The sequence below is a fragment of the Bufo bufo genome, chromosome 2 (assembly GCF_905171765.1).
Source record: "Bufo bufo chromosome 2, aBufBuf1.1, whole genome shotgun sequence".
Taxonomy (NCBI): Eukaryota; Metazoa; Chordata; class Amphibia; order Anura; family Bufonidae; genus Bufo; species Bufo bufo.
The window spans coordinates 723,075,250-723,097,855 of NC_053390.1; the positions used below are offsets into that span (position 1 = coordinate 723,075,250).

The window sequence follows — 22,606 nt, forward strand, 5'->3', positions numbered from 1 at the left end:
GAGACATCTTACCGGGCTTGTCTGGGGCAATCGGGAAGCACAAAAGGAGCCATATATTTATAGCAACACGCATGAAAGATTTATAGCCACATCCTGCACATATACCACTATAATTCATTCATCGCCATGGCAGGTTTCTTCTCAGATTCAGCAGATGATTGCAGATATATTTTATCATCATGCCTAAGGGGTAATTCTGGACCTCGACTAATTTGGTAACCTGACAGATTGGCTTTCATACAAGGAAAACAAAAGAAATTCTTTAATTTATTAGGATAAAAAGATTCACACCATTTACGTCAATAAAACAACAGTCACTGATAATAAAGTCATGTCTATCCCATGTTGGATGTCTTCTACAGTGCAGACACTTGCTATCAGTTATCTCAGCCATGATGGCCTTAGAGGAACATATCTATCTGATAAACTGGTCATACACATTAGATAGAAGTTGGTTGATGGTTGAACAGCAGTTGAACAAACATCTGGTGAATGATTATTTCATGGACACAGTCATACATATTTAAGGCTACTTTCACGCTCCCGTTTGGTGCGGATCCATCATGGTTCTGCTCAGACGGATCCGTTCAGATAATACAGACGTCTGCATCCGTTCAGAACGGATCCGTTTGTATTACCTTTAACATAGCCAAGACGGATCCGTCTTGAACACCATTGAAAGTCAATAGAGGACGGATCTGTTTTCTATTGTGTCATAGAAAACGGATCCATTCCCATTGACTTACATTGTGTGTCAGAACGGATCCCTTTGGCTCAGTTTCCGTCAGACGGACACCAAAATGCTGAAAGCAGCGTTTTGGTGTCCGCCTCCAAAGCGGAATGGAGACGGAACGGAGGGAAACTGATGCATTCTGAGCGGATCCTTTTCCATTCAGAATGCATTAAGGGAAAAACTGATCCGTTTTGGACCGCTTGTGAGAGCCCTGAACGGATCACACAAGCGGAAAGCCAACACGCCAGTGTGAAAGTAGCCTTAGACCATATTGGACATTCCAGTTGTCCACACTGCCCATACACATTCAATGAAACCGGGCGATGGACAAAAGATCTTTCTGGGAAATTTCTTTCAAAGAAAGATCGTTCATCTGACTCCTAGACAAAAATATCAAACGTGGTCAACTTATTTTTGAACGATAATGGTCTGTTATTGGTCAGCTAAATGTCAACCAACGAATGTTCATTTTGGTTAAAATCATCTATTTAAATCAACTTTAGACTAATATACATTGCCACCTTTAGTCCCACAAATGCTAACCTTTTACATGGGCCAAGGACCGGGTCAACTATCGGGAATAAATGTTCAACATACCATCATTCATTGAGTGATCACATCCTTCATGTAGCACCTAAGAACCCATTTACAATCATTACTGTGATCATTACTCCCCATGCAGATTAGCTTTTTTAGCAAATTAGGATTTTATGTGCTGCATAAATGATGGATCCCATCATAAATAAGCATTTTGCCACTGACAATATGCAAAGTGAATAGGGGACGAACAATTGTAGTGACGATCATTCCTCCCCCTTATCACTATGCACTGTGCCATCTGAAAGGGCATCCGTGCGCGTTATTGGTCCGACATCAACCCGTGTAATATTAGACCTTACAGAGGCTCTCCAGATAGGCAGAGGTGAGGCAGCACTGCATGGTACAGTACGGCACAGGACGTACAGGAAAGGTGGGAAAAAAGAAACAATGACATACTGTATGCGGGTCATAATGGTCATGTGTTATATGGGGCCTCTATGGGTTGTGGCTGTTTTGCGGGGCACTAGTGGTTGGTTCTGATTAGGGTAGTAACTGCTGCAGCAAACTCTAATTGGGCATATGAGACTGTCACATTGAGAACTTCTCCAACATGCCCTCAGGCACACTGGGGTCATTAATACCAATAATGCCCTATCTGAAACTGCTTTAACCTATTTTGCTTCTGATTGTTGGAAGGTCATTTGTCTACAGCGTGAGCATTAGTAGCTCAGATACTCAAAACATCTGGGGTTTTATAATATACACAGTGCAGATTGAGATGGGAAAACCATCCATGCCTTTTTAGGCTCCAGAGTAGCTTACGTAAGCTACTGATTCTCCTATTAGAGACCAGCCCTCTATGGAGACCTACTGGTAATGGTCCATGGGAAACTACTATGCAAAGAGGTATCTCCCAAGGAAAGAGAACCATCTCAGTAGCACCACCTTGTGGAAATGGCCCCCTATGAGTAATAAATTAGACTTTTTAACAAATCTTAGGACATGACAAGGAAAAACAGCCAAACAGCTACAGTAAATATCCACCTGTAGACAGCTGTTTCAGGGTGTTTGCCCCTCATCAGTATGAAGTTGGATTCTGGCTGGCCTAGAGTGATGTTCACTTCCACAAGATAGCGCTAGCAAGATCTGGTTCTGGTTAGGCCTGTTTCACACTTGTGTTTTGTTTTCCAGCTTTGATATCCGGCAGAGGATCTCAAAACCCGGACCAAAATGGTTCCATTTGATGCTAACACATCCGGATGATTGTGAGTCAATCAGTGACGGATCCATTTTTTTCAGGTCGTAAAAAAACGGATCCAGCATCATTGACTCATAGTGATTTTGCTGCCGGATCCGGTTTGTTCCGTTTCGCAGGCCAGACACAAAACCGCAGCTTGCAGTGGTTTTGTGTCCGGTCAAAAAAACACAACAAGGCGGAACGGAATGCATCCTGACCAGTTCTGTCCCCATTGACAATGAATGGGGGGACAAAACAGAAATGATTTGGTCTGGTTTTGAGATCCTTTGCCGGATCTCAAAACCGTGATGCCAAACACAAGTGTGAAACAGCCCTTACTGCAGCACGTCTCCCATTCACTTCAGTGTAAGGGCTCTTTCACACTTGCGTTGTCCGGATCCGGCGTGTACTCTATTTGCCGGAATTACACGCCGGATCCGGAAAAACGCAAGTGAACTGAAAGCGTTTGAAGACAGATCCGTCTTCAAAATGCGTTCAGTGTTACTATAGCAGCCAGGACGCTATTAAAGTCCTGGCTGCCATAGTAGTAGTGGGGAGCGGGGGAGCAGTATACTTACAGTCCGTGCGGCTCCCGGGGCGCTCCAGAATGACGTCAGAGCGCCCCATGCGCATGGATGACGTGTCCATGCGATCACGTCATCCATGAGCGTGGGGCGCCCTGACGTCACTCTGGAGCGCCCGGGGAGCCGCACGGACGGTAAGTATACTGCTCCCCGCTACACTTTACCATGGCAAACAGGACTTTAGCGTCCTGGCAGCCATGGTAACCATTCAGAAAAAGCTAAACGTCGGATCCAGCAATGCGCCGAAACGACGTTTAGCTTAAGGCCGGATCCGGATTAATGCCTTTCAATGGGCATTAATTCCGGATCCGGCCTTGCAGCAAGTGTTCCGGATTTTTGGCCCGAGCAAAAAGCGCAGCATGCTGCGGTATTTTCTCCGGCCAAAAAATGTTCCGTTCCGGAACTGAAGACATCCGGATGCATCCTGAACGGATTTCTCTCCATTCAGAATGCATTAGGATAAAACTGATCAGGATTCTTCCGGCATAGAGCCCCGACGACGGAACTCTATGCCGGAAGAAAAGAACGCAAGTGTGAAAGGGCCCTAACTGCAACAAACCAGCTGATCAGTTATTGATGGCCAATCCTTAGGATAGGTCATCAATATTAAAATCCTGAACAACCCCTTTAAGGAAAAAGATACAATTCTGAAGGCTGTTGAGTATATAACACAAATTCCAATTTTATCCTGTGTTATAGCTACAATATATCATTCAGTGTCCTACTGAGTGAACACGACAGGAACACAGATCCAGGAATATTTTCTCTCTTTACTACCGCTTCATCTAACAAATCAAATGTACCGTGGTGTTATTGCTTTTTGGGCTCCCTACAGACATTTCTATGAGAGTGTATTCGTTTACACATGGGCGGCATACTGGAAAACTGTAGGTTACCCTGCCACCCATGGTTACACAGAAGGACCATCTTAAGGCTCCGTGTAGTGCACAGCATATATAGATTCCCCCATAGATATACATCATGTACTGTCAGAGCACCAGACGGTGATTACCCGTGGATTCTCCGCTACTCAGTACTAAAGAGCCATAGGGTCATGCAACCTCCTGCATGAGGCCTAATGCAAAAACACAATGATGGATCGATGAAATGGCAATACTGTTGCTAAATGCATGCAGTCCTAACCTCAGTATCTGAGGAAAGGGATTTAGGGGTCATTATTTCAGAAGACTTAAAGGTAGGCAGACAATGTCATAGAGCAGCAGGAAATGCTAGCAGAATGCTTGGGTGTATAGGGAGAGACATTACCTGTAGAAAGAGGGAGGTGCTCATGCCGCTCTACAGAGCACTAGTGAGACCTCATTTGGAGTATTGTGCGCAGTACTGGAGACCATATCTCCAGAAGGATATTGATACTTTGGAGAGAGTTCAGAGAAGAGCTACTAAACTAGTACATGGATTGCAGGATAAAACTTACCAGGAAAGATTAAAGGACCTTAATATGTATAGCTTGGAAGAAAGACGAGACAGAGGGGATATGATAGAAACTTTTAAATACATAAGGGGAATCAACAAGGTAAAAGAGGAGAGAATGTTTAAAAGAAGAAAAACTGCTACAAGAGGACATAGTTTTAAATTAGAGGGGCAAAGGTTTAAAAGTAATATCAGGAAGTATTACTTTACTGAGAGAGTAGTGGATGCATGGAATAGGCTTCCTGCAGAAGTGGTAGCTGCAAATACAGTGGAGGAGTTTAAGCATGCATGGGATAGGCATAAGGCCATCCTTCATATAAGATAGGGCCAGGGGCTATCCATAGTACTCAGTATATTGGGCAGACTAGATGGGCCAAATGGTTCTTATCTGCCGACACATTCTATGTTTCTATGATACATAGCAATTGTCTTGGGTTGCACTCTATACTCAGAAGATCATCTTTGCACAGATTTTGTTCAAGTGCATCTCACAAGTGGTTAACGATGCAGAATTTGCTCCAGATTCGCTGTGGATTTTGTCCTATGTAAAAAAATATCCATTTAAAAAATCCATTGGATATAAACCATTATATAGTGCATGCTACTGACTTGAAAATAACAAAGAAATGTGCATTTTTTTGCAATAAGAGAATGAAAATGTATTTCGAACCCCACTGAGTTGCATTGTACCGTACATTGGTGCAGATTTTTGCACTTGTAAACAATGTTTCACGGCTGACGCCCGTGGACGAGGACGGATCAGCTGGATCTAAGTTTTTTTCCTCGTTTCAACAGCATCCTGCAGGTTACATCTATAAGGGCTCATGCACACGACCATATGCCCTCCGAGACATACAGTCCGTGAGCGGGCCATATGTCCCGCAGCGGCATACATCGTGCGCACGGGAGCGCACAGCGTGATAGGTTACTATGATGCTGTGCGCATCGGGCCGCCTGCTAGACTATTGTCCCGCACTCATATGATATTATGAGTGCGGGACAATAGCCCTGCGGGCGGCCCGATGCGCACAGCATCATAGTAACCTATGACGCTGTGCGCTCCCGTGCGCACGATGTATGCCGCTGCGATGTATGCCGCTGCGGAGGGCATACGGTAGTGTGCATGAGCCCTAAAAGAACAGGATGGACAACTCTTGGACACCATCTGGCATAAACAGGGAACGGTATGTTTTGATACACATAAGAAAGGTGGGCAATTTGGCGTGCCAAAAGTAAAGAAACTCGCCTCCTCTGTCGAAAAAAAAAAATATGGATCTGGAAATATTTTAAAAAAGAAGCTTTGGTTGGTACAAATTTTTAAATCAAATGTATGCCTCAGCTATATGGCTCATGTGATGTGACGGTCTAACCTTTGACACCTTGCTGCAACTCACATACATTCAATTTATCTCCGAGCGCTTGCCGGACTACGCCTTCTATCACAATCCTCTGCCTAATCCCCATGGGTCATGTTGTGTAGAAACATCTGGATGTTCATATGTTGCTCCTTCATTTGTGCCCCCCTCCTTCATTTTTAGCCACATGATGCTGGAGGGGGGCACACAAATAGAAATGCAGACAGTACACAGCCAGATGTGCCCTAATGTGACCGGACTGGAATCTGCCGCAATACCCTATCTACAATCGCCATTTACCAAATCTCCAAACACTCACACTGATTTATAAATGTTCCTATTAATTATATATTTCCACTATTAAATTATCTCCTCGTTTCCAGACTATTACATGGTCATGCCCTGCACACTTAACATCATCTGGGCCAGATAAATGCTGAGAAATCTCTTAGCCGCCGAGTACTGCAAAGCCTCTGATCACGCTAAACAAATCATCATTTTATATCCTTTTCTATTTCTAGAATAATCTTTTTTATCTCGCTGGAGGTTATCTGCACCCTACCAGAAAATATGCTGTGCTTCAAAGGTCACATCTTCTCCCAGTCTATTGACATGGCATCGGTTTACATACTGGAAGTCACAGAACTCACAGCAAGTACATGCACAGGCTTACCATGCATAGGGTATTACCACCTACTCTGCATGCATAGCCGTAATACGCATAGGGTATCAACACATACTCTACATTCATAGCCGTAATACGCACGTACTCTACATTCATAGCCGTAATATCCATAGGTTATCAACACATACTCTACATACATAGCCGTAATATGCATAGGATATTAACATATACAGTACATGCATAGCCGTAATACGCATAGGGTATCACCACCTACTCTACATGCATATCCGTAATACGCATAGGGTATCACCACCTACTCTACATTCATAGCCGTAATACGCATAGGGTATCACCACCTACTCTACATTCATAGCCGTAATACGCATAGGGTATCACCACCTACACTACATTCATAGCCGTAATATCCATAGGTTTTCAACACATACTCTACATACATAGCCGTAATATGCATAGGATATTACCATATACAGTACATGCATAGCCCTACCATGCAGAGGGTGGCACCATGCATAGCCCTAGAATGCTTAGGGTATCACCAAATCCTCTACATACATAGCCCTAACATGCATAGGATATCACCACATACTCTACATGCATAGCCATAATATGCATAGGGTATCACCACATACCCTATATACATAGCCGTAATACACAGAGGGTATCACCACATACTCTACATGCAAACATGCATAGGATATCAGAACACATACTCTACATGTATAGCTGTAACATACATAAGATATCAACACATACTCTAAATGCATAGCTGTAACATGCATAGGATATCAACACATACTCTACACTCACCTAAAGAATTATTAGGAACACCATACTAATACGGTGTTGGACCCCCTTTTGCCTTCAGAACTGCCTTAATTCTACGTGGCATTAATTCCACAAGATGCTGATAGCATTCTTTAGAAATGTTGGCCCATATTGATAGGATAGCATCTTGCAGTTGATGGAGATTTGAGGGATGCACATCCAGGGCACGAAGCTCCCGTTCCACCACATCCCAAAGATGCTCTATTGGGTTGAGATCTGGTGACTGTGGGGGCCATTTTAGTACAGTGAACTCATTGTCATGTTCAAGAAACCAATTTGAAATGATTCGAGCTTTGTGACATGGTGCATTATCCTGCTGGAAGTAGCCATCAGAGGATGGATACATGTTCTCATTCTGTTTACGCCAAATTCGGACTCTACCATTTGAATGTCTCAACAGAAATCAAGACTCCTCAGAGCAAGCAACATTTTTCCAGTCTTCAACAGTCCAATTTTGGTGAGCTCGTGCAAATTGTAGCCTCTTTTTCCTATTTGTAGTGGAGATGAGTGGTACCCGGTGGGGTCTTCTGCTGTTGTAGCCCATCCGCCTCAAGGTTGTGCGTGTTGTGGCTTCACAAATGCTTTGCTGCATACCTCGGTTGTAACGGTTATTTCAGTCAACGTTGCTCTTCTATCAGCTTGAATCAGTCGGCCCATTCTCCTCTGACCTCTAGCATCCACAAGGCATTTTTGCCCACAGGACTGCCGCATACTGGATGTTTTTTCCCTTTTCACACCATTCTTTGTAAACCCTAGAAATGGTTGTGCGTGAAAATCCCAGTAACTGAGCAGATTGTGAAATACTCAGACCGGCCCGTCTGGCACCAACAACCATGCCACGCTCAAAATTGCTTAAATCACCTTTCTTTCCCATTCTGACATTCAGTTTGGAGTTCAGGAGATTGTCTTGACCAGGACCACATCCCTAAATGCATTGAAGCAACTGCCATGTGATTGGTTGACTAGATAATTGCATTAATGAGAAATAGAACAGGTGTTCCTAATAATTCTTTAGGTGAGTGTACATACATAGCCCTAGCTTTCATAGGGTATCATTGCATACTCTATAGTCAAAGCCCTAACATTCATAGGGTATCAGGACATGCTCTATATGCATAGCCCTAAGTTAAAATTCGTAAAGTATCACCACATACTCTAGATCAGGGGTGGCCAACCTTACAGACACAAAGAGCCAGAAAAAAAAACTGCCAGGAGCCACAAGCTATACATTTACACAAATATGCGTGCACTCGACAGTATTACTGCAATTAAGTTTTCAAACATTTAAAAGTGTATTTAAACCACCTTTCCTACTTGTAGAGTAGACAGCTTAGGGCTCTTTCACACCTGCGTTCTTGTCTTCCGGCATAGAGTTCCGTCGTCGGGGCTCTATGCCGGAAGAATCCTGATCAGGATTATCCTAATGCATTCTGAATGGAGTGAAATCCGTTCAGGATGCATCAGGATGTCTTCATTTCCGGAACGGAACGTTTTTTGGCCGGAGAAAATACCGCAGCATGCTGCGCTTTTTGCTCCGGTCAAAAATCCGGAACACTTGCCGCAATGCCGGATCCGGAATTAATGCCCATTGAAAGGCATTGATCCGGATCCGGCCTTAAGCTAAACGTCGTTTCGGCGCATTGCCGGAGCCGACATTTAGCTTTTTCTGAATGGTTACCATGGCTGCCGGGACGCTAAAGTCCTGGCAGCCATGGTAAAGTGGAGCGGGGAGCGGGAGAGCAGCATACTTACCGTCCGTGCGGCTCCCCAGGCGCTCCAGAGTGACGTCAGGGCGCCCCAAGCGCATGGATCATGTGATCGCATTGGACACGTCATCCATGCGCATGGGGCGCTCTGACGTCATTCTGGAGCGCCCCGGGAGCCGCACGGACTGTAAGTATACCGCTCCCCCGCTCCCCGCTCCTACTATGGCAACCAGGACTTTAATAGCGTCCTGGGTGCCATAGTAACACTGAAAGCATTTGGAAGACGGTTCCGTCTTCAAATGCTTTCAGTACACTTGCGTTTTTCCGGATCCGGAGTGTAATTCCGGCAAGTGGAGTGCATGCCGGATCCGGACAACGCAAGTGTGAAAGAGGCCTAAGTGAGACTTCTGGCAATCTTTGTTTTTCATAATGTGTTTTAGTATTTCTCAGATGACTGCCCCATGTTTAGATGACACCCCATGCTCAGATGACCGCCCCATGCTCAGAAGACCGCTCTATGCTCAGATGACCGCCCCATGCTCAGATGAACGCCCCATGCACAGATGACCGACCCATGCTCAGATGACCGTCCATGCTCAGATGACCGCCCCATGCTCAGATGATCGCCCCATGCTCAGATAACACCCCATGATCAGATGACCGCCCCATGCTCCAAAGACCGCTTTATGCTCAGATGACCGCCCCATGCTCAGATGACCGCCCCATGCTCAGATGACCGCCCCATGCTCAGATGACCGCCCCATGCTCAGATGACCGCTCTATGCTCAGATGACCGCTCTATGCTCAGATGACCGCCCCATGCTCAGATGACCACCCCATGCTCAGATGACCGCCCCATGCTCCGATGACCGAAGCAGCAGTTAGTCTGTACGGACTTAGACGAGCCTATGCAGCTAGGAGGAACTACTCGTCAGGTCCGCCCTCCTGAGGCTCGCCGTAGGCGTGGGGTTTGTTTTTTCTGTGGGGAGAGGGGTCATTTTATTAATGTCTGTCCTTCCTTCCTCAAAAACAAAAGACCGTCGGAAAACTACTAACCCCAGGCTGTGTGGAGGATGTCAGCCGGGGGGTATATGTTTCCTCCATACGAACATCGCAATTTGTGTTGCCAGCGGTTGTTGTCTTTGGCGTTAAGACGGAGACTATTTCTTTTTTTCTAGACAGTGGAGCAGGAGTAAATTTGATAGATGCCCATTTTGCCCACACTATGGGTTTGTCTCTCTGTATGCTACAGAGACCTATTCCCATATTCGCTATTGATTCTGCTCCTCTGTCTCAGAGAAACCTCACTCACATTGTCCATAACTTACACCTTCGGGTAGGGGACCACCATAACTAGTTGCTTTCATGTTATGTTCTGGAGGGGCTTCCCACTCCGGTGGTTTTGGGTCTTCCCTGGTTGGTAGCGCACAATCCAGTGGTGGATTGGCAGGCCAGGGAGATATTGGAGTGGAGTGAGCAGTGCAGAGAAAATTGCTTAAATAGCAATTGCTTAGTCGCCTCCATAGCTACCCTACCCACATTTGTTTCGGACTTTGAGGACGTCTTTTCTGAAAAGGGTTGTCAGAAGTTACCTCCTCACCGTCCTTATGATTGCCCGGTTAACCTGATTCCCGCTGCAAAATTACCCAAGACCAGGTTATATAATCTTTCGGGTCCAGAGAGACAAGCCATGAAAGATTATATCTCCGAGAGCTTGGCTAAGGGACACATCAGACCCTCCTCTTCACCCGTGGCTGCAGGGTTTTTCTTCGTTAAAAAGAAAGATGGGGGCCTGCGTCCTTGCCTAGATTTTGCCTAGATATAATGTAAAGTAGTCAGTGTACAGCTTGTATAACAGTGTAAATTTGGTGTGCCCTTAAAATAACTCCACACACAGCCATTAATGTCTAAACTGCTGGCAACAAAAGTGAGTACACCCCTAAGTAAAAATGGCCAAAGTGTGCCCAAAGTGTCAATATTGTGTGTGGCCACCATTATTTTCCAGCACTGCCTTAACTCTCTTGGGAATGAAGTACACTAGGGCCTCAAAGGTTGCCACTGTGTCACGCTCTAATGTGGCAGGGAAACCCGACACCGAACATAGGAGCGAAAAGGTAAAGGAAATAAGGCCTGAAAACTAGGGAACAAAGATGGACACCTCCTAGGAATAACCCTAACCAAAGCCCTGACTGACTACCAGTATGAACAGACCCCAAACTTAGGTGAGTTCATACACAGGAATACCTAAAGTCCTATCAAAGCCTAAAGGACCCTGGTACTAATGACAGGAATGAGACAACCCATTCCTCCAAAAGGAAGGATGAACGAGAGTCTCTCTGAGGCCTAATACCAAACAACAAGAAGATGCAACACACAAAAAAGTCAAAATAAAGTACAAAAGGGAAAGGTAACACTTACTTCCAAGAAGCTATGGCAGCACCAGGAACTCAACCAAGATCCAAACACCAGGTATCCTCTGGTCCAACTGAAGCTATAAACCACACAGCATTGTGGGAGAGACAACTATAAATAGGGAAATTTAAATAACCACAATAGGAACACCTGGAAATTAAGGGTGTGGCCAGTACCAGAAACAACACAGACGCCTATTGATCCACAAGGTAAACATGTCAAATCAAACCACGTGTTGCCAGTCTCAAAGATCTCCTGCCACTCACTGCCTCGGGGACGTCCGTATGTCTCGGTACGTCTGTGACACACTGGAATCCTCTTCCACTTCTCCATTACATCACGGAGCTGGTGGATGTTAGAGACATTGCGCTCCTGCAGCTTTCGTTTGAGGAAGCACCACAAATGCTCAATAGGGTTTAGGTCTGGAGACATGCTTGGCCAGTCCAGCACCTTTACCCTCTTTTTCTTTAGCAAGGCAGTGGTCATCTTGGAGGTGTGTTCTGGCTCGTTATCATGTTGGAATACTGCCTTGTGGCCCAGTTTCCGAAGGGAAGGGATCATGCTCTGCTTCAGGTTCCCTCAATGAACTGTAGCTCCTCACAGCCGTCAGCACTCATGCAGCCCCAAGCAATGACACTCCCACCACCATGCTTGACTGTAGGCAAGCCACACTTGTCTTTGTACTCCTCATCTGGTTGCCAACACACACGCTTGGCACCATCTGAACCAAATAAGTTTATCTTCGTCTCATCAAACCACTGGACATGGTTCCAGTAAACCGTTTCCTTAGTCTCCTTGTCTTTAGCAAACTGTTTGTGGGCTTTCTTGTGCATCATTTTTAGAAGAGCCTTCCTTCTGGGAAGACGGCCATGCAGACCAATTTGATGCAGTGAGCGGTGTATGGTCTGAACGCTGACAAGCTGACCCCTCCACCCCTTTAACCTCTGCAGCAATGCTGGCAGCACTCATAGGTCTATTTTGTAAAGGCAACCTCTGGATATGACGCTGAGCACGTGCACTCAACTTCTTTGGTCAAGCATGGTGAGGCCTGTTCTGAGTGGAACCTGTCTTGTTAATCCGCTGCATGGTATTGGCCACCGTGCTGCAGCTCAGTTTCAGGGTGTTGGCAATCTTCTTATAGCCTAGGCCATCTTTATGTACAGCAACAATTCTATTTTTCAGATCGTCAGAGAGTTCTTTCCCATGAGGTGCCATGTTGAGCTTCCAGTGACACCAGTATGAGAGAGTGAGAGAGCGATAACACCAAATTGAATACACCTGCTCCCCATTCACACCTGAGACCTTGTAACACTAACGAGTCACATGACAGGGAAAATGACTAATTTGGCAAAATTTGGCCATTTTCACATAGGTTTGTACTCACTTTTGTTGTCAGAGGTTTAGACATTAAAGGGTGTGTGTTGAGTTATTTTGAGGGCAAACCAAATTTACACTGTTATACAAGCTGTACACTGACTACTTTACATTGTATTAAAAACATATCTTCAGTGTTGTCCCATGAAAAGATAGAATAAAATATTTTTTAAAAATGTGAGGGGTGTAATTATTTTTGTGAGATACTAGTACATATATGGGGCATCATCTAACCTCATACTGGCCATATATATGAGATAGCGCTTATCCCTCTGTATTCATAACATACATCACTGCATCCTCTATGCTCTGTACTTATACTGACACATATATGGGATAGCATTGTATACTGAGGATATACATAGGTATCAGTGCACCCGGTATATTGAGGACATACATAGGTATCAGCACCCCCTCTATCCTGAGGGCATACATAGGTATCAGTGCCCACTCTACACTGAGGACATACATAGGTATCAGTGCCCACTCTACACTGAGGACATACATAGGTATCAGTGCCCACTCTATACTGAGGACATACATAGGTATCAGTGCTCACTCTATACTGAGGACATACATAGGTATCAGTGCCCCCTATATACTGATAACATACATAGGTATCAGTGCCCCCACTAGACTGAGGACATACATAGGTATCAGTGCCCCCACTATACTGAGGACATACATAGGTATCAGTGCCCACTCTATACTGAGGATATACATAGGTATCAGTGCCCCCTCTATACTGAGGATATACATAGGTATCAGTGCCCCACTATACTGAGGACATACATAGGTATCAGTGCCCACTCTATACTGAGGATAGTGAGGATACACATAGGTATCAGTGCCCCCTCTATACTGAGGATATACATAGGTATCAGTGCCCCCACTATACTGAGGACATACATAGGTATCAGTGCCCCACTATACTGAGGACATACATAGGTATCAGTGCCCACTCTATACTGAGGACATACAGTACAGACCAAAAGTTTGGACACACCTTCTCATTCAAAGAGTTTTCTTTATTTTCATGACTATGAAGGCATCAAAACTATGAATTAACACATGTGGAATTATATACATAACAAACAAGTGTGAAACAACTGAAAATATGTCATATTCTAGGTTCTTCAAAGTAGCCACCTTTTGCTTTGATTACTGCTTTGCACACTCTTGGCATTCTCTTGATGAGCTTCAAGAGGTAGTTCCCTGAAATGGTCTTCCAACTGTCTTGAAGGAGTTCCCAGAGATGCTTAGCACTTGTCAGCCCTTTTGCCTTCACTCTGCGGTCCAGCTCACCCCAAACCATCTCGATTGGGTTCAGGTCCGGTGACTGTGGAGGCCAGGTCATCTGGCGCAGCACCCCATCACTCTCCTTCATGGTCAAATAGCCCTTACTTTCAAAGTTTTCCCAATTTTTCGGTTGACTGACTGACCTTCATTTCTTAAAGTAATGATAGCCACTCGTTTTTCTTTACTTAGCTGCTTTTTTCTTGCCATAATACAAATTCTAACAGTCTATTCAGTAGGACTATCAGCTGTGTATCCACCTGACTTCTCCTCAACGCTACTGATGGTCCCAACCCCATTTATAAGGCAAGAAATCCCACTTATTAAACCTGACAGGGCACACCTGTAAAGTGAAAACCATTTCAGGGGACTACCTCTTGAAGCTCATCAAGAGAATGCCAAGAGTGTGCAAAGAAGTAATCAAAGCAAAGGGTGGCTACTTTAAAGAACCTAGAATATGACATATTTTCAGTTGTTTCACACTTGTTTGTTATGTATATAATTCCACATGTGTTAATTCATAGTTTTGATGCCTTCAGTGTGAATCTACAATTTTCATAGTCATGAAAATAAAGAAAACTCTTTGAATGAGAAGGTGTGTCCAAACTTTTGGTCTGTACTGTACATAGGTATCAGTGCCCCCACTATACTGAGGACATACATAGGTATCAGTGCCCCCTCTATACTGAAGATGTACATAGGTATCAGTGTCCCCTCTATACTGAGGGCATACATAGGTATCAGTGCCCCCTCTATACTGAATATATACTTAGGTATCAGTGCCCCCTCTATACTGAGTATATACTTAGGCCTCAGTGCCCCCTCTATACTGAGGGCATACATAGGTATCAGTGCCCCCTCTATACTGAGGATGTACAAAGGTATCAGTGCCCCCTCTATACTGAGTATATACTTAGGCATCAGTGTCCCCTCTATACCGAGGATATACATAGGTATCAGTGCCCCCTCTATACTGAGTATATACTTAGGCATCAGTGCCCCCTCTATACTGAGGGCATACACAGGTATCAGTGCCCCCTCTATACTGAGGGCATACATAGGTATCAGTGCCCCCTCTATACTGAGGATGTACAAAGGTATCAGTGCCCCCTCTATACTGAGTATATACTTAGGCATCAGTGTCCCCTCTATACTGAGTATATACTTAGGCATCAGTGCCCCCTCTATGCTGAGTATATACTTAGGAATCAGTGCCACCTCTATACTGAGGATGTACATAGGTATCAGTGCCCCCTATATACTGAGGGCATACATAGGTATCAGTGCCCCCTCTATACTGAGGATATACATAGGTATCAGTGCCCCCTCTATATAGAGAATATACATAGGTATCAGTGCCCCCTCTATACTGAGGATGTACATAGGTATCAGTGCCCCTTATATACTGAGGGCATACATAGGTATCAGTGCCCCCTCTATACTGAGGATATACATAGGTATCAGTGCCCCCTCTATATAGAGAATATACATAGGTATCAGTGCCCCCTCTATACTGAGGATGTACATAGGTATCAGTGCCCCCTATATACTGAGGGCATACATTGGTATCAGTGCCCCCTCTATACTGAGGATATACATAGGTATCAGTGCCCCCTATACACTGAGGACATACATAGGTATCATTGCCCCCTCTATACTGAGGATATACATAGGTATCAGTGCCCCCACTATACTGAGGGCATACATAGGTATCAGTGCCCCCTCTATACTGAGGACATACATAGGTATCAGTGCCCCCTCTATACTGAGGATGTACATAGGTATCAGTGCCCCTCTATACTGAGGATATACATAGGTATCAGTGCCCCCTATATACTGAGGGCATACATAGGTATCAGTGCCCCCACTATACTGAGGACATACATAGGTATCAGTGCCCCCTCTATACTGAGGATATACATAGGTATCAGTGCCCCTATATACTGAGGATATACATAGGTATCAGTGCCCCCTCTATACTGAGGATATACATAGGTATCAGTGCCCCCTATATACTGAGGATATACATAGGTATCAGTGCCCCCTATACACTGAGGGCATACATAGGTATCAGTGCCCCCTATATATTGAGGATATACATAGGTATCAGTGCCCCCTATATACTGAGTATATACTTAGGCATCAGTGCCCCCTCTATACTGAGGGCATACACAGGTATCAGTGCCCCCTCTATACTGAGGATGTACATAGGTATCAGTGCCCCCTCTATACTGAGTATATACTTAGGCATCAGTGCCCCCTCTATACTGAGTATATACTTAGGTATCAGTGCCACCTCTATACTGAGGATGTACATAGGTATCAGTGCCCCCTATATACTGAGGATGTACATAGGTATCAGTGCCCCCTATATACTGAGGGCATACATAGGTATCAGTGCCCCCTATATACTGAGGGCATACATAGGTATCAGTGCCCCCTCTATATAGAGAATATACATAGGTATCAGTGCCCCCTCTACAGGGAGTGCAGAATTATTAGGCAAGTTGTATTTTTGAGGATTAATTTTATTATTGAACAACAACCATGTTCTCAATGAACCCAAAAAACTCATTAATATCAAAGCTGAATATTTTTGGAAGTAGTTTTTAGTTTGTTTTTAGTTTTAGCTATTTTAGGGGGATATCTGTGTGTGCAGGTGACTATTACTGTGCATAATTATTAGGCAACTTAACAAAAAACAAATATATACCCATTTCAATTATTTATTTTTACCAGTGAAACCAATATAACATCTCAACATTCACAAATATACATTTCTGACATTCAAAAACAAAACAAAAACAAATCAGTGACCAATATAGCCACCTTTCTTTGCAAGGACACTCAAAAGCCTGCCATCCATGGATTCTGTCAGTGTTTTGATCTGTTCACCATCAACATTGCGTGCAGCAGCAACCACAGCCTCCCAGACACTGTTCAGAGAGGTGTACTGTTTTCCTTCCTTGTAAATCTCACATTTGATGATGGACCACAGGTTCTCAATGGGGTTCAGATCAGGTGAACAAGGAGGCCATGTCATTAGATTTTCTTCTTTTATACCCTTTCTTGCCAGCCACGCTGTGGAGTACTTGGACGCGTGTGATGGAACATTGTCCTGCATGAAAATCATGTTTTTCTTGAAGGCTGCAGACTTCTTCCTGTACCACTGCTTGAAGAAGGTGTCTTCCAGAAACTGGCAGTAGGACTGGGAGTTGAGCTTGACTCCATCCTCAACCCGAAAAGGCCCCACAAGCTCATCTTTGATGATACCAGCCCAAACCAGTACTCCACCTCCACCTTGCTGGCGTCTGAGTCGGACTGGAGCTCTCTGCCCTTTACCAATCCAGCCACGGGCCCATCCATCTGGCCCATCAAGACTCACTCTCATTTCATCAGTCCATAAAACCTTAGAAAAATCAGTCTTGAGATATTTCTTGGCCCAGTCTTGACGTTTCAGCTATTGTGTCTTGTTCAGTGGTGGTCGTCTTTCAGCCTTTCTTACCTTGGCCATGTCTCTGAGTATTGCACACCTTGTGCTTTTGGGCACTCCAGTGATGTTGCAGCTCTGAAATATGGCCAAACTGGTGGCAAGTGGCATCTTGGCAGCTGCACGCTTGACTTTTCTCAGTTCATGGGCAGTTATTTTGCGCCTTGGTTTTTCCACACGCTTCTTGCGACCCTGTTGACTATTTTGAATGAAACGCTTGATTGTTCGATGATCACGCTTCAGAAGCTTTGCAATTTTAAGAGTGCTGCATCCCTCTGCAAGATATCTCACTATTTTTGACTTTTCTGAGCCTGTCAAGTCCTTCTTTTGACCCATTTTGCCAAAGGAAAGGAAGTTGCCTAATAATTATGCACACCTGATATAGGGTGTTGATGTCATTAGACCACACCCCTTCTCATTACAGAGATGCACATCACCTAATATGCTTAATTGGTAGTAGGCTTTCGAGCCTATACAGCTTGGAGTAAGACAACATGCATAAAGAGGATGATGTGGTCAAAATACTCATTTGCCTAATAATTCTGCACGCAGTGTATACTGAGGATATACATAGGTATCAGTGCCCCCTATATACTGAGGGCATACATAGGTATCAGTGCCCCCTCTATACTGAGGGCATACATAGGTATCAGTGCCCCCTATACCCTGAGGATATACATAGGTATCAGTGCCCCCTATATACTGAGGATATACATAGGTATCAGTGCCCCCTATATACTGAGGGCATACATAGGCATCAGTGCCCCCTCTATACTGAGGATATACATAGGTATCAGTGCCCCCTATATACTGAGGATATACATAGGTATCAGTGCCCCCACTATACTGAGGATATACATAGGTATCAGTGCCCCCTATATACTGAGGATATACATAGGTATCAGTGCCCCCTATATACTGAGGGCATACATAGGCATCAGTGCCCCCTCTATACTGAGGATATACATAGGTACCAGTGCCCCCTATATACTGAGGATATACATAGGTATCTGTGCCCCCTATACACTGAGGGCATACATAGGTATCAGTGCCCCCTATATATTGAGGATATACATAGGTATCAGTGCCCCCTATATACTGAGTATATACTTAGGCATCAGTGCCCCCTCTATACTGAGGGCATACACAGGTATCAGTGCCCCCTCTATACTGAGGATGTACATAGGTATCAGTGCCCCCTCTATACTGAGTATATACTTAGGCATCAGTGCCCCCTCTATACTGAGTATATACTTAGGTATCAGTGCCACCTCTATACTGAGGATGTACATAGGTATCAGTGCCCCCTATATACTGAGGATGTACATAGGTATCAGTGCCCCCTATATACTGAGGGCATACATAGGTATCAGTGCCCCCTATATACTGAGGGCATACATAGGTATCAGTGCCCCCTCTATATAGAGAATATACATAGGTATCAGTGCCCCCTCTATACTGAGGGCATACATAGGTATCAGTGCCCCCTCTATACTGAGGACATACATAGGTATCAGTGCCCCCTATACCCTGAGGATATACATAGGTATCAGTGCCCCCTATATACTGAGGATATACATAGGTATCAGTGCCCCCTATATACTGAGGGCATACATAGGTATCAGTGCCCCCTCTATACTGAGGATATACATAGGTACCAGTGCCCCCTATATACTGAGGACATACATAGGTATCAGTGCCCCCTATACCCTGAGGATATACATAGGTATCAGTGCCCCCTATATACTGAGGATATACATAGGTATCAGTGCCCCCTATATACTGAGGGCATACATAGGCATCAGTGCCCCCTCTATACTGAGGATATACATAGGTACCAGTGCCCCCTATATACTGAGGATATACATAGGTATCAGTGCCCCCTCTATACTTAGGATATACATAGGTATCAGTGCCCCCACTATACTGAGGATATACATAGGTATCAGTGCCCCCTATATACTGAGGATATACATAGGTATCAGTGCCCCCTCTATACTGAGGACATACATAGGTATCAGTGCCACCTATACACTGATGATATACATAGGTATCAGTGCCCCCTCTATACTGAGGACATACATAGGTATCAGTGCCACCTATACACTGAGGATATACATAGGTATCAGTGCCCCCTATATACTGAGGGCATACATAGGTATCAGTGCCCCCTCTATACTGAGGATATACATAGGTATCAGTGCCCCCTCTATACTGAGGATATACATAGGTATCAGTGCCCCCTCTATACTGAGGGCATACCTAGGTATCAGTGCCCCCTATATACTGAGGGCATACATAGGTATCAGTGCCCCCTCTATACTGAGGATATACATAGGTATCAGTGCCCCCTCTATACTGAGGATATACATAGGTATCAGTGCCCCCTCTATACTGAGGGCATACATAGATATCAGTGCCCCCTATATACTGAAGATATACATAGGTATCAGTGCCCCCTATATACTGAGGATATACATAGGTATCAGTGCCCCCTATATACTGAGGATATACATAGGTATCAGTGCCCCCTATATACTGAGGGCATACATAGGTATCAGTGCCCCCTATATACTGAGGATATACATAGGTATCAGTGCCCCCTATACCCTGAGGATATACATAGGTATCAGTGCCCCCTATATACTGAGGGCATACATAGGTATCAGTGCCCCCTCTATACTGAGGACATACATAGGTATCAGTGCCCCCTCTATACTGAGGATATACATAGGTATCAGTGCCCCCTCTATACTGAGGGCATACCTAGGTATCAGTGCCCACTCTATACTGAGGATATACATAGGTATCAGTGCCCCCTCTATACTGAGGATATACCTAGGTATCAGTGCCCCCTATATACTGAGGATATACATAGGTATCAGTGCCCCCTATATACTGAGGATATACATAGGTATCAGTGTACACTTCTGCATGATCTCTGCGTCTTCTACAATCCTGAGACTAGCTTCTTAGCACGCATGAATTACCTGCCGCTGGTGCCAGCCTTGGAGCCCGTGTTTTGCAGTCAGTGCATGGCATAGTGACCATGGAAGCTCAGACTGCACGGCTTGGCATGATGTGGCCCCTCCATACCCTGCTGCGGATGGGGAGCCCGGGGTGAAGCCGCTGCTGGAGGGGCAGAGATGTAGCAGGAAGAAGCAGGACTTGCTCCCTGTGGTAATCCTCAGCACTGGCAGCCGGAGTGGGAGCATGGTGTGCCGGGGACTGCGGAGGGGGAGGGGGCGCCGCCGCTGCTCATGTGACCTTGCTTCTCTTTTCCTGCCTCTTCCCCACAGAAGAGGGGGACTTTCTCAGGTCCCATTCATAGTGATGGAGCATATCACGACATGTCACGGCTTTCATCTATCTATAGAGCAGATGTAGGTCATGCAGAGTAGTGTGTGGACCTTCCCAGTGACAGGAGCAGCCCCATCCTCACTCATTGGTGCATGGTAGAGTCACCTTGCAGGTGCAGAGCTCATCTCTGAGAAGATCACACAAGGTCCCTGGAAGAGACTGATCACCGACATGTCCAAGGCAAGCAGTGACAAGTAACACATACAGGCAAGAGAAATGATCAGAATGATTCCTTACAGGGGGTACCTAGAAATTATTAGGCCCCATAGCAAGAATAACAACTGGGCCCCCATTCCCTGTTCCTAGCCACTAAAATTTCCCACCCCTGGTACCTCCCACCACCCACCGCCATTTTGTCCGGCATAATGCGAGTAGTCACGTTGGAACCTTGCAGACCCCATTATAGTGACTGGGATCTGGATGGTGTTCAGCATATGACAGATCCAGCAATTCTGGTAATTCTACTCCTATGCTGAAACAGAATACCTGAATTTCATCTTAAAGCGAACCTTTCACCTGGATTTCACTTAATAAACTATCAAAAGTACCTTATAGATCATCCTCATTGTGTTATCATACGGTCTTGTCCCGCTTTTCTGTCATGTATATACATAAAAAAAAATCGCTTTATAAAGTACTCTTCTCCAGCTCCACAAGTCACGGTAGAAGTCAAGGGGGTAGCCCTTCCCTCACTCCAGGCTGTAACTCCCCTGCCCTAACCCCGCCTCTATGCAGTCTAATTGACACCCGGCTCAGTCGCCGGGACCGCGCTTGTACAGGCGGCGCATGCGCCGTCAGACTCGAGCGCGATCCTGTAACTGAATAGAGTACTGAAGAGTACTTTATAAGGCAATTTTTCCATGCATATACAGTACAGACCAAAAGTTTGGACACCTTCTCATTCAAAGAGTTTTCTTTATTTTCATCACTATGAAAATTGTAGATTCACACTGAAGGCATCAAAACTATGAATTAACACATGTGGAATTATATACATAACAAACAAGTGTGAAACAATATGTCATATTCTAGGTTCTTCAAAGTAGCCACCTTTTGCTTTGATTACTGCTTTGCACACTCTTGGCATTCTCTTGATAAGCTTCAAGAGGTAGACCCCTGAAATGGTTTTCACTTCACAGGTGTGCCCTGTCAGGTTTAATAAGTGGGATTTCTTGCCTTATAAATGGGGTTGGGACCATCAGTTGCGTTGAGGAGAAGTCAGGTGGATACACAGCTGATAGTCCTACTGAATAGACTGTTAGAATTTGTATTATGGCAAGAAAAAAGCAGCTAAGTAAAGAAAAACGAGTGGCCATCATTACATTAAGAAATGAAGGTCAGTCAGTCAGCCGAAAAATTCGGAAAACTTTGAAAGTAAGGGCTATTTGACCATGAAGGAGAGTGATGGGGTGCTGCGCCAGATGACCTGGCCTCCACAGTCACCGGACCTGAACCCAATCGAGATGGTTTGGGGTGAGCTGGACCGCAGAGTGAAGGCAAAAGGGCCAACAAGTGCTAAGCATCTCTGGGAACTCCTTCAAGACTGTTGGAAGACCATTTCAGGGGACTACCTCTTGAAGCTCATCAAGAGAATGCCAAGAGTGTGCAAAGCCGTAA

At 44.9% G+C, this 22,606-nt stretch overlaps 1 protein-coding gene across 1 annotated transcript in view; it reads right to left on the reverse strand.

Moving 5' to 3' along the window:
• TRMT9B (tRNA methyltransferase 9B (putative)) overlaps positions 1-20,803 on the reverse strand; it is a 73,991-nt gene extending 53,188 nt beyond the window's left edge. Inside the window, exon 1 of the mRNA XM_040420545.1 lies at positions 20,620-20,803. The gene's annotated coding sequence lies outside the window, so the exon portion shown is untranslated. The remainder of the gene's footprint in view (positions 1-20,619) is intronic.
• Between the last annotated feature and the right edge of the window lie 1,803 nt (positions 20,804-22,606).